This window comes from Muntiacus reevesi, chromosome 7 (assembly GCF_963930625.1).
Source record: "Muntiacus reevesi chromosome 7, mMunRee1.1, whole genome shotgun sequence".
Classification (NCBI taxonomy): Eukaryota; Metazoa; Chordata; class Mammalia; order Artiodactyla; family Cervidae; genus Muntiacus; species Muntiacus reevesi.
In genome coordinates, this window is record NC_089255.1 from 23,389,632 (window position 1) to 23,400,558 (window position 10,927).

Genomic DNA, 10,927 nt, shown 5'->3' on the forward strand with positions numbered 1-10,927 from the left:
GAACATTGGAGTGGGTTGCCATTTCCTTCTCCAGTGCATGAAAATGAAAAGTGAAAGTGAAGTCACTCAGTTGTGTCCGACTCTTCGTGACCCCATGGACTGTAGCCCACCAGGCTCCTCCGTCCATGGGATTTTCCAGGCAAGAGTACTGGAGTGCGGAGCCAGTGCCTTCTCCGGAACTCAAGAACAGCCTTCTTCAAATTTCTACAGAGATTTTTCTCGCTAGTTAAAATGAACTGTGTTGGTTCTTACCAAAACTGGAATCATTTTTAATGCACACCTGTTTGCCGAGTTGTTCTTTTTGTTTGTTTTTGTCTGTGCCAGGTCTTAGTTTAAGCTTGTGGGATCTAGTTCCCTGACCAGGGATCGAACCGGGGCCTCCAGCAGTGTGAGTGCAGAGTCCTACTCACTGAACCAACCCTCCACCTAAAATGAGAACCTTGAGCTGAAGTTATCACGCTGGCAGGACCCTCTGGCTCAGCAGATCACCTAGATTCTCTTAAACTCTTGTGCGTTTTCAGGAATCCCTAGCTTCCAGCATTCATTCTGGAAATTCACAGGGTTGTCTGCAATGTGGAAACCAAAATCAGATCCAATTCCTATCTCAAATTGCTTTCAGTTGATTGAGAAGCCCATAAGCAAAAAAAAAAAAAAAAAAAAAAAAAAAAATCCTATGCCCTGTCTGTACTCCCACTAGCCTGGACCCCAATACATGAAATGAGGGATCAGACTGGAAGTAGAGAACTGATGCAGTTACCACCAGGGAAATTAAGCTTGCTAGAATAATTTTCTCCCCACCGTTAAGATTTATTTTTGTTCCTTCAGCTCCCTCTCCATTTCTAGGCCTGTTTATTAAGATGCTGAACCCCCAGGGCACAGGGGGCCAGCACCCAGTGTGCAGGGCTCTGGGATGTCAGGGAGGAAGGCAGTGCTCACCTTCAGGTGGGTGTCCAGATTCCCCTAAGCGACGATGGTGACTACATTTGCCAAGACCATAAAACTATTATAACCATTAAATTCTGCATTTAAGTAGTTGTGTCTATAAATTGGGTTTCCCCAGTAGCTCAGCAGTAAAGAATCTGCCTGCCAATTGAGGAGATGAGAGTTGGATCCCTGGGTCAGGAAGATCCCCTGGAGGAGAAAATAGCAACCCACCCCAGTATTCTTGCCTGGAAAATTCCATGGACAGGGGACCCTGGCAGCTACAGTCCACAGGTTGGCGAAGAGTCAGATGCCACTTAGCAACTGAGCACCAGACACAATACGCACGTGCCTGTAAATTATGAAATGACAAGGATTCAGTATCCTGGCCACACCTCACAGACTGCCCAGCAGTAAAACATCCATCTCTTCCCACCTGCTGTGCCCACCACTGTCCTCCAGAAAGTCTGCTCCCAGAAGTTGCAGACAGGAGTTCAGCCTGAGAAGATCAGGGGACTCTGTGCAATGGGCACGACTGTAGCAGGGACACAGAGCAGGGACTAGAGTGGCTCCGCATTCCGCTCATGAGCAGAGGAGTGTGGAGATGCTCCTGCTCTCTGAGTGGGTGGTAATTTCTCCTAGTCTCCTGAGCTGGTGAAAAGCCCACTCCACTGTCAAGATAGCCTATTTTAAGAGAACATAATGACCTTCCCCATGTATCTGAAATATGGCTGACTGATGAATTAATTTTCCTGCTTTTGCTGTTGTTCAGTCCCTAGGCCATGTCTGACTCTTTACGACCCCAGGAACTGCAGCATGTCAGGCTTCCCTGTCCTTCACGAGCTCCCAGAATTTGCTCAAACTCCTGTTCATTGAGTCAGTGATGACATCCAACCGTCTTATCCTCTTGCCCTCAATCTTTCCCAGCATCAGGATCTTCTCCAGTGAATCGGTTCTTCACATCAGGTGGCCAAAATATTGGAACTTATAGCTTCAGCATCAGTCCTTCCAAGGAACGTTCAGGGTTGATATTCTTTAGGATAGACTGAGTTGACCACCTTGCAGTCCAGGAGACTCTCAAGAATCTTCTCCAAAACTACAGTTCAAAAGCATCAGTTCTTCAGCGCTCAGCCTTCTTTATGGTCCCACTTTCACATTCACACATGATTACTGGGTAAACCATAGCTCTGACTATAGGGACCTTTTTCGGCAAAGTAATGTCTCTGCTTTTTAATACACTGTCTAGGTTTGTCATATCTTTTCTTCCAAGGATCAAGAGTCTTTTAATTTTATGAATGCAGTCACCATCTGCAGTGACTTTGGAAACCAAGAAAATAAAATCTGTCATTGTTTTCACTTTTTCCCCATCTATTTGCCATAAAGTGATGGGACCAGATGTCATAATCTCAGTTTTTTGAATGTTGAGTTTTACTCCAGTTTTTTCACTCTCCTCTTTCACCCTCATCAGGAGGCTCTTTAGCTTCTCTTCTTCTGCCATTAGAGTGGTATCATCTGCATATATGAGGTTGTTGATATTTCTCCTGGCAATCTTGATTCCAGCTTGTGAATCATCCAGCCCAGCATTTGGCATGCTGTACTCTGCATATAAGTTAAATAAGCAGGGTAACAATATATAGCCTTGACGTATTCCTTTTCCAAATTTGAACCAGTCCATTGTTGCATGTGAGGTCCTAACTGTTGCTTCATGTCCTGCATATAGGTTTCTTGGGTATTCCCATCTCTTTAAGAATTTTCCACAGTTTGTCGTGATCCACACAGTCAAAAGATTTAGCGTAGTCAGTGAAGCAGAAGTAGACTTTTTTAATTCCCTTGCTTTTTTTCTGAGATCCAGTGGCTGTTGATAATTTGATCTCTGGTTCCTCTGCCTTTTCTAAACTCAGCTTATACATCTGAAGTTCTTGGTTCACGAACTACTGAAGCATAGCTTGAAGGATTTTGAGCGTAAGCTTGCTAGCATGTGATCTACAGTTCCATCAACAGAAGTATTAACTTTTCGGGAAGTTCTCCTCCTGGAACTTACTTAGGTAGCAGCATTTCTGGAGCAACCAGAAGGGATGGAAAAGTCAAGAAAAGAGTGAATAAAGCTCCGGTCACTAAAGATGGAGTGTCTGCAGGTGAAACTCAGCAGGATACACAATTTTGGCCTGAATTTTAAAAACCAGAGACTAGCTTCCAGGTCGCACAGTAATCCATTAACAATGTGCCTTGGAATTTTCATTAACACATTGTAAAATATTTCAGCATATTTCTGAATTGTCATTGAAGAGTTAATGTCACTTTAAGGGATTCTATGCCATCTGGGGGATTGTGGATGGGCTGAAAATAGGCATTTCTGGAAAAAAACTCTTAGTTTCCTTTTTGAACTGTTCTGCCCCCAGATTCCTCTCTGTAGGGCAACCCAAGAATTCCTGGGTCCAATTGGCTCTGAGGAGCAGACCTGGAAGAGCTTTGACAAGACCTCTAGCATAGCACACTGGAGAGAGAAGCAACACCCCCTTCCGGGTCTGCCCACAGCCAGAGCCCCATCTGCATCTGGGTTTTCGCTCAGCTCCCCCTGCAGCCCTCCATCACTGTGTCACTCAGAGCACAGTAGTACACAGCCGAGTCTGATGCTTGCACTGCCTGTTTCTGCAGGTGGAAGGAGCTGTCCTTCTTAACAAGAGTGGCCTGAAAACCTTCATGCTCTACCTTCTTGTCTGCTGTGAAGCCCTTCAGGAGGAGTTGAGGAGCTTTGTTGAGATGCTGGACATACCAGAAAAGAGAGGGAGCTGAACTAGCAGTCTGGTAAGTGCAGTTCAGGGTCATGAGAGCCCCCTCTGAGACAGTCACTGGGCCTTCTGTCTGGTTCACTGAATCACCATTGGTCGCTCCTACAAGAAAATCACTTTGTTATGATAGAAATGTACAGGAGAGGACTTTTCAGTCAGAGAAGAAAAATAAAACTTACCTACAGTTATAGGAAAGTGAAAAATCATTAAGCTTTAGAATAAAATGCTACTTACTGAATATTAAGATGATCAGAAGAACTGAGTGAGTGACTGAATGCATGTATGCAAAAGAAAACGGTCCTTGTTCCCTGGAATACACCAGTCTAACGAATCTAGTCTCCATCTGGATGTTACAGAAGCTCCTCACTCAGAAGCTGAGAGCCCCTTTCTGCACAGTAGCAACATTCTGTCTTGTGGCTACAAAGTAGGCAAGTGAAACACCGGCTCCTGAACACAACGAGGAACCACATCTGAAGGAAGCCCCGCCCTCTGGTGGTGATCGTGAGAATTGCACCACAGTAGAGTCTGACCTATTCCTCCTGATAACAGCTTGTGGGATTACATACAGGAGAATGGGACAGGACCCTAGGAAGAGAGTCCTAAACATAAGCGTGCTTAGGGAAATATTCTATTATTACTTCCATAATTTTTTTCATGGCACAGCTATCTCTAGTTTCACAAGAAACCCCAGTTACAGTTTCTAGATGGAATAGAGGATTCTTCCTCGCGTATGTCTCGGATTCCCATGGGTCAGAGAAGGATCCCTCTGTGTGGAAAGTGCTTCCTCCTCTCCCCAAGTCATTTCTCTGAAGTAGTTATATTCATGCTGACTCTGTCAACATGCCGTGGTGAAAATTTTATCTAAGGCAGGTGTCAAATAACGTGTAGTTAAATGATAAGGTTATTATCCTGATTTATCATGGAATGACAGATTTGTAAAACACAATAAAAGTAAAATATGTGACTTCTTTTTCACTGATAATGGTAGAGTTGATCTTCCAACTTGAACATCCGGTAGCACCGAGATAAGGAAAACAGATGATATGACCACAAACACTGCCCAACTTACTTTCTGGAGGCAGTTTCTAGGCACCAGTGCATGAGGGATTTACCAAAAATAGTGCAGCTGTCTCACTGTGGCATTGAGACAGAATAGGAGAACAGAGATCCTGAAAAACCTAAAACTTGTGGACCTCTGTACCAAAGGGGAGGAACGTTGACAAAAAAGAGAAAAAGAGAGAGAAATAAGCGCAAGGCAGGGTTTGGGGGAGAGAGTGGCAGGGGGGAGTTGGACCACCCTGGATGACAGCAAGCTTACACCTTTAGCCTCATGAGGCACAGGTGACCTTACTTAGGTAACCTGGTTCTTGAAACATCTTTTTACCTCTTGTCACATTCTTCCTTTAATTCAACTAAGTATTTTTTTTAGAATGTCAAGTTTAGATGCTAAATACATTAGCCAGACACTCTTCATTCCAGAGACATGTGTGTGGTATTTATCTGTCTTCTGTTTATTTATTAGGAATTCAGGAATCTCAATGGAAAGAACTGTTTGCTCACTGTCTGTCAGCCTGTTTGTCTAGTTCCCTGTGCAATTATTTGTGCTAGTGAAGTGAACCCAGCAGAAGATTTAATGGGGTCATTTCTTAGCTTGTTCTTTTCTCTGGGATTGGGTTTACTTTATGCAAAATCTAACTATAGTATGGTAAGAAGTCAGAACACTGTTCTTTGGTGACATAAGCCATTTTAAGACTTGGGAACGTTGTGGCTGCAGACAGCTGTGAGGGTGCCCTACAGGGCTCTCAATGTTGTCAATCCAGTAACAATGGCTGTGACTAAGTCAGCTGAACTCGAGAACAGTCTTCTTCAAATGTGCCTTTTTTAACTACTGAGATATCTCCCCAGTTAAAATGAACTTTGTTAGTTCTTACCAAAACTGGGATCATTTTTAATGCACATCTGATGCTGAGCTGTTCTTTTTGCTTGCTTTGTTCTTTTGTCTGTACCGGGTTTAGTTTAGGCTTGTGGGATCTAGTTCCCTGACCAGGGATAGAACATGGGCCTCCAGCAATGTGAGTGCAGAGAGTCCCAGTCACTGAACCAACGCTCTCCCTAAAATTAGAATCTTGAGTTGAAGTTATCATGCTGGCAGGACTCTCTGGCTCAGCAGATCACCTAGATTCTCTTAAACTCTTGTGCATTTTCAGGAATCCCTCCAACATTCATTCTGGAAATTTACAGGGTTGTCTACAACGTGGAAACAAAAATGAGACAATTTCCTACCTCAAATGTCTTTCAGTTGATTGAGAAGCAGGTGAGGAAAAAAAAAAAAAAACAGAAACCTAGGCCCTGTCTGTACTCCCACTAGCCTGGATCCCAGTACGTGAAATGAGGGATCAGACCGAAAGCAGAGAACTGAAGCAGTTACTACCAGGGAAATAAAACCCACTAGAATACTGTTATTTTCCCACTATTAAGATTTATTTTTGCTCTTTCATCTCCCTCTCCATTTCTAGGCCTGTTTATTAAGATGCTGAACCCCCAGGGCACAGGGGGCCAGCACCCAGCGTGCAGGACTCTGGGATGTCAGGGAGGAAGGCAGCGTTCACCTTCAGGTGGGTGTCCAGACCCACCCTAAGTGATGATGGTGAGTGCATCTGCCAAGACCATAAAACTACTATAACCATTAAACTCTACATTTAAGTAGTTGTGTCTATAAATTGAGCTTCCCAGGTGCTAAGTGATAAAGAATCTGCCTGCCAATTGAGGAGATGAGGGTTCTATCCCTTACTGAGAAAGATCCCCAGGAGAAGGGAATAGCACCCCACTCCAGTATTCTTGCCTGGAAAATTCCATGGACAGAGGAGCCTGGTGGGCTACAGTCCACGGCATCGCAAAGAGTCAGACAAAACTTAGCAAATCACGCACACCTATAAATTATGAAATGACAACGATTCAGTATTCTGGTCACAACTTCAGCTTCAGCATCAGTCCTTCCAATGAATATTCACAGTTGATATCCTTTAGGATGGACTGGTTTGATCTCCTTGCAGTCAAGGGACTCTCATGAGTCTTCTCCAACCCACAGCTAGAAAGCATCAATTCTTTGGCACTCAGCCTTCTTTATGGTCCAACTCTCACATCTGCTAGGGTCCAGCCTCAGCAGGATCCAGGGGTACCCCTAGGGTGAATGGCATCGGGGAGAGAGAGAGAGAGAGAGAGAGAGAGAGAGAGAGAGAGGGAGAGAACGAGAGAGAGAGAGAGAGAGAGAGAGAGAGAGAGAGAGAGGGAGAGAGAGAGAGAGAGAGAGAGAAAGACCAGACTGGGGTGTGTGCAGCAGGGTCTGGCATTGCTTTATTTTTTATCGTAGCTTTTATACCCTAAGTTAGTACATTTCTAAGGGGAGGTGAAAGATAAGCATACAAAGTTTAGTTTAACATTACCTCAGTTTGTCCTTCATGAAACCAGGGTGTTTTCTGCATGCTTCTTTGTTTATGAGAGTCTTCTATCAAAGTGGATCTTTGTATATTATTTTCTGGCCTTGGGACCTATTAGCATTTTATGACCTAGGTGAAGGCAAAGCTGTTTTCCATAGTCTATTCTTTATTGTTCTATTTTGCCTTGAGCTTAGCAGAAAACAGAAAAGTTGCAGTCTCCTGGTACAGCAGGTTGCAACATAGTAGAAATACAATCCTGTTAACAGAAAGGTCAGTCTTTTTGCAAAAGTTCTCAGCTAAATTTATCTAAAAAGTTTACCACACAAAGGCTCTGCGGCTCTGGTGAGGCAGCCTCTGTTTTAGCACTCTTGGTTAAAATTAACAATCCTAAATTCTTATTTTTTTTAAATCTTTAACTATAACCACTTTTAGAATAATATTTTTGTGTTCTCTAATAGGGCCTCCTCACCCCCCGAAGGGCTCTGTGACCATTAGGGCGTTTTGTGATCAGGTTCTTTATGCTGTTTATGATTATGGTGTTGTGAGCAGTCATGTGCATTAGTACATATTTGCCAAACAAGCCAGAGTGCCAGCAGAAGGGTTTTTACTTGAAACATTTCCTTCTTTCATGGCCCCTTCATAGGGAACCAGCGTCCAGGAGATTTATTAATTAGGGTTCTATGTTGGTCTTTATTTAGTGAGAGAGGAGCAGAAGAGCTCTTGGCAGGCAACGCAAAGATCTGCAACAGGACGAACAAGGACAGCAGCAAAAGGGGGAGGCTACAGGGTGGGGTAGAGGCCGAGGTCAACTTGGAGGGTCCCTTGGAGCCTGAACAGCCTTGCATTTCAGGTCTTCTCCTCATGACCTTATCATGGGTGGGATCTCACATAATGGCTCCCGGCACACATCCATTCATGATTATTGGGAAAACCATAGCTCTGACTATATGGACCTTTGCTGGTAAAGTAATGTCTCTGCTTTTTAACATGTTGTCTAGGTTGATCATAGCTTTTCTTACAAGGAACAAGCATCATTTAATTTCATGTCTACAGTCACCATTTGCAGTGATTTTGAAGCCCAAGAAAATTGAATCTGTCACTGTTTCCACATTTTCCCCATCTGTTTGCCTTAAAATAATGGAGTTGGATGCTGTAATCTTAGTTTTTTTTTTTAATGTTGAGTTTTAATACAGCTTTTTCACTCTCCTCTTTCACCTGCATCAAGATGTTCTTTATTTTCTTTTCACTTTCTGCCATCATGAAGAAGGAATTCATAGAGCCAGGACTCCATCTCAGGCCTATCTGTGCTGATCATGCTCGGCTGCCTCTCCAGTGGACTCTGAACTCTCTGCTTAGTGCCTGTGGGAAAGACGATGGAAGGATAAGAGCCCCTCCAGACAGGGGAATCTTGAAGATCACATCCAGGTTACTCATTGCCTAAAGAGGAAACATACTGTAATCACCCCTGTCTCCGGACAGGTCATAAACATTTTCCGTATCTATCAGGATGTAATCACAGGCTTATCGATTATTAACTGGTTGGAACAAAACCACAAGCTTATTGATTAACTGTTTGGAATGTAACTGTGGGCTTATTGATTATTGACTGTTTGAACACATAACACGTGAATGATGGGGTTATTGTAGTTGTATTTACCCTGCCTTTCTTTATGTAAGTCTCAAGGGAAATGGGGTGGTGTGTTTGGACACGTACACATGGGGTATAAAAAATTTTCACAAATGCTGGTCGGGGTCCTTGGCTAGGAGGAAACTGCCTTTGACCCACCGGTGTAATAAACTGTACTCCATTATCTGCATTGTCCTTCTGAGTGAGCTTGTTTCCTGGAAACCATGGCTATAACAATCAGAGTGGTGTCATCTGCATATCTGAGGTTGTTGATATTTCTCCTGGCAATCTTGATTCCAGCTTTTGAGTCATCCAACCCTGCATTTCACCTGATGTACTCCACATATAAGTTAAATAAACAGGCTGACAATATATAGCCTTGATGTACTCCTTTCCCAATTTTGAACCAGTCCATTGTTCCATGTACAGTACTAACTGTTGCTTCTTGTCCTGCATACAGCTTTCTTGGGTATCCCCATCTTTTTAAGAACTTTCCACAGTTTGTTGTGATCCACACAGTCAAAGGCTTTAGCGTAGTCAATGAAACAGAAGTAGATTTTTTTTTTAAAAGTTCCCTTACTTTTGCTGTGATCCAGCAGATATTGGATCTGTTCTGGTTCCTCTGCCTTTTCTAAACCCAGCTTCTACATCTGAAATTCTTGGTTCATGTACTGCTGAAGCATAGCTTGAAGGATTTTGAGCATAATCTTACTAGCATGTGAAATGAGTGCAACTGTATGTTAATTTGAACATTCTTTGGCATTCATTTACCTGAGATGAGGTGATTAGCGAAGAGAATATCCTGCACCCAGTATGAATATAAACAATACACACAACACCTGCAATATTTACAGAGTGGGCTGCTCTGATCCACAGGGCCCTTGACAGAAGGAATATCTTGTCAGAAGCTCTCCTCTTGGAACTTACTTAGGTAGCAGCATTTTTGGAGCAGCCAGCAGGGATGGAAAAGTCAAGGAAAGAGAGAATAAAGCTCGACTCACTGAAGATGGAGTGTCTGCAGGTGAAACTCAGCAGGATACACAATCTTGGCCTGAATTTTAAAAGCTAGAGACTAGCTTCTAGATCACACAGTCATCCATCAACAATGAGCCCTGGAATTTTTATTAACACATTGTGAAATATTTCAGCATATATAATCTGAATTGTTGTTGAGCAGTCAATGTCACTTCAATGGATTCTATGCCATCTGGGGGCATGTGGATGGGCTGAAAACAGGCATTACTGGAGAAAAGCGCTTAGGTTCCTCTTTACACTGTCCTGTCCCAGATTCCTCTATCGGGCAATCCAAGAATTCCAAGGTCCTTGGCTCGGAGTATCAGAGCTAGAAGTGCTTTGACTGTACCTCTGAGAGAGAAACAACACCCCCGTCTGGATCTGCCCACGCCGAAGCCCCATCTGCATCTGGGTTTGCGCTCAGCTCCCCCTGCAGCCCTCCATCACTGTGTCACTCAGAGCACAGTAGTACACAGCCGAGTCTGATGCTTGCACTGCCTGTTTCTGCAGGTGGAAGGAGCTGTCCCTCTTAACAAGAGTAGCCTGAAAACCTTCATGCTCTACCTTCTTGTCTGCTGTTAAGCTCTTCAGGAGAAGTTGAGGAGCTTTGTTGAGATGCTGGACATACCAGAAAAGAGAGTGATCCGAATCCGTGGCCTGGTAAGTGCAGTTCAGGATCATGAGAGCCCCCTCTGAGACACTCACTGGGCCTTCTGTCTGGTTCACTGAGTCACCATTGGTCCCTCCTACAAGAAAATCACTTTGTTATCGTAGAAATGCACAGGAGAGGAGTTTTCAGCCAGAGAAGAAAAATAAAACTTACCTATAATCATAGGAAAATGAAAAATCATTAACATTTAGGATAAAATGTTACTTACTGAATATTAAGATGATCAGAAGAACTGAGTGAGTGGCAGAATACATGCTGGCAAAAGAAAACGGTCCTTGTTCCCTGGAATACACCAGTCTAACGAATCTAGTCTCCATCTGGATGTTACAGAAGCTCCTCACTCAGAAACGGAGAGCCCCTCTCTGCACCATAGCAGTATTCTGTCTTGTGGCTACAAAGTAGGCAAGTGAAACCGGCTCCTGAACACAAGGAACAGCATCTGAAGGAAGCCCCGCCCTCTGGTGGTGAT

General features: G+C 43.7%; 2 pseudogenes; both read right to left on the reverse strand.

The window, feature by feature from the left end:
• Nucleotides 1-402: 402 nt before the first annotated feature.
• On the reverse strand, nucleotides 403-3,990 carry LOC136172547 (T cell receptor alpha variable 18-like; annotated as a pseudogene).
• A 6,052-nt stretch (nucleotides 3,991-10,042) lies between these two features.
• On the reverse strand, nucleotides 10,043-10,712 carry LOC136172548 (T cell receptor alpha variable 18-like; annotated as a pseudogene).
• Between the last annotated feature and the right edge of the window lie 215 nt (nucleotides 10,713-10,927).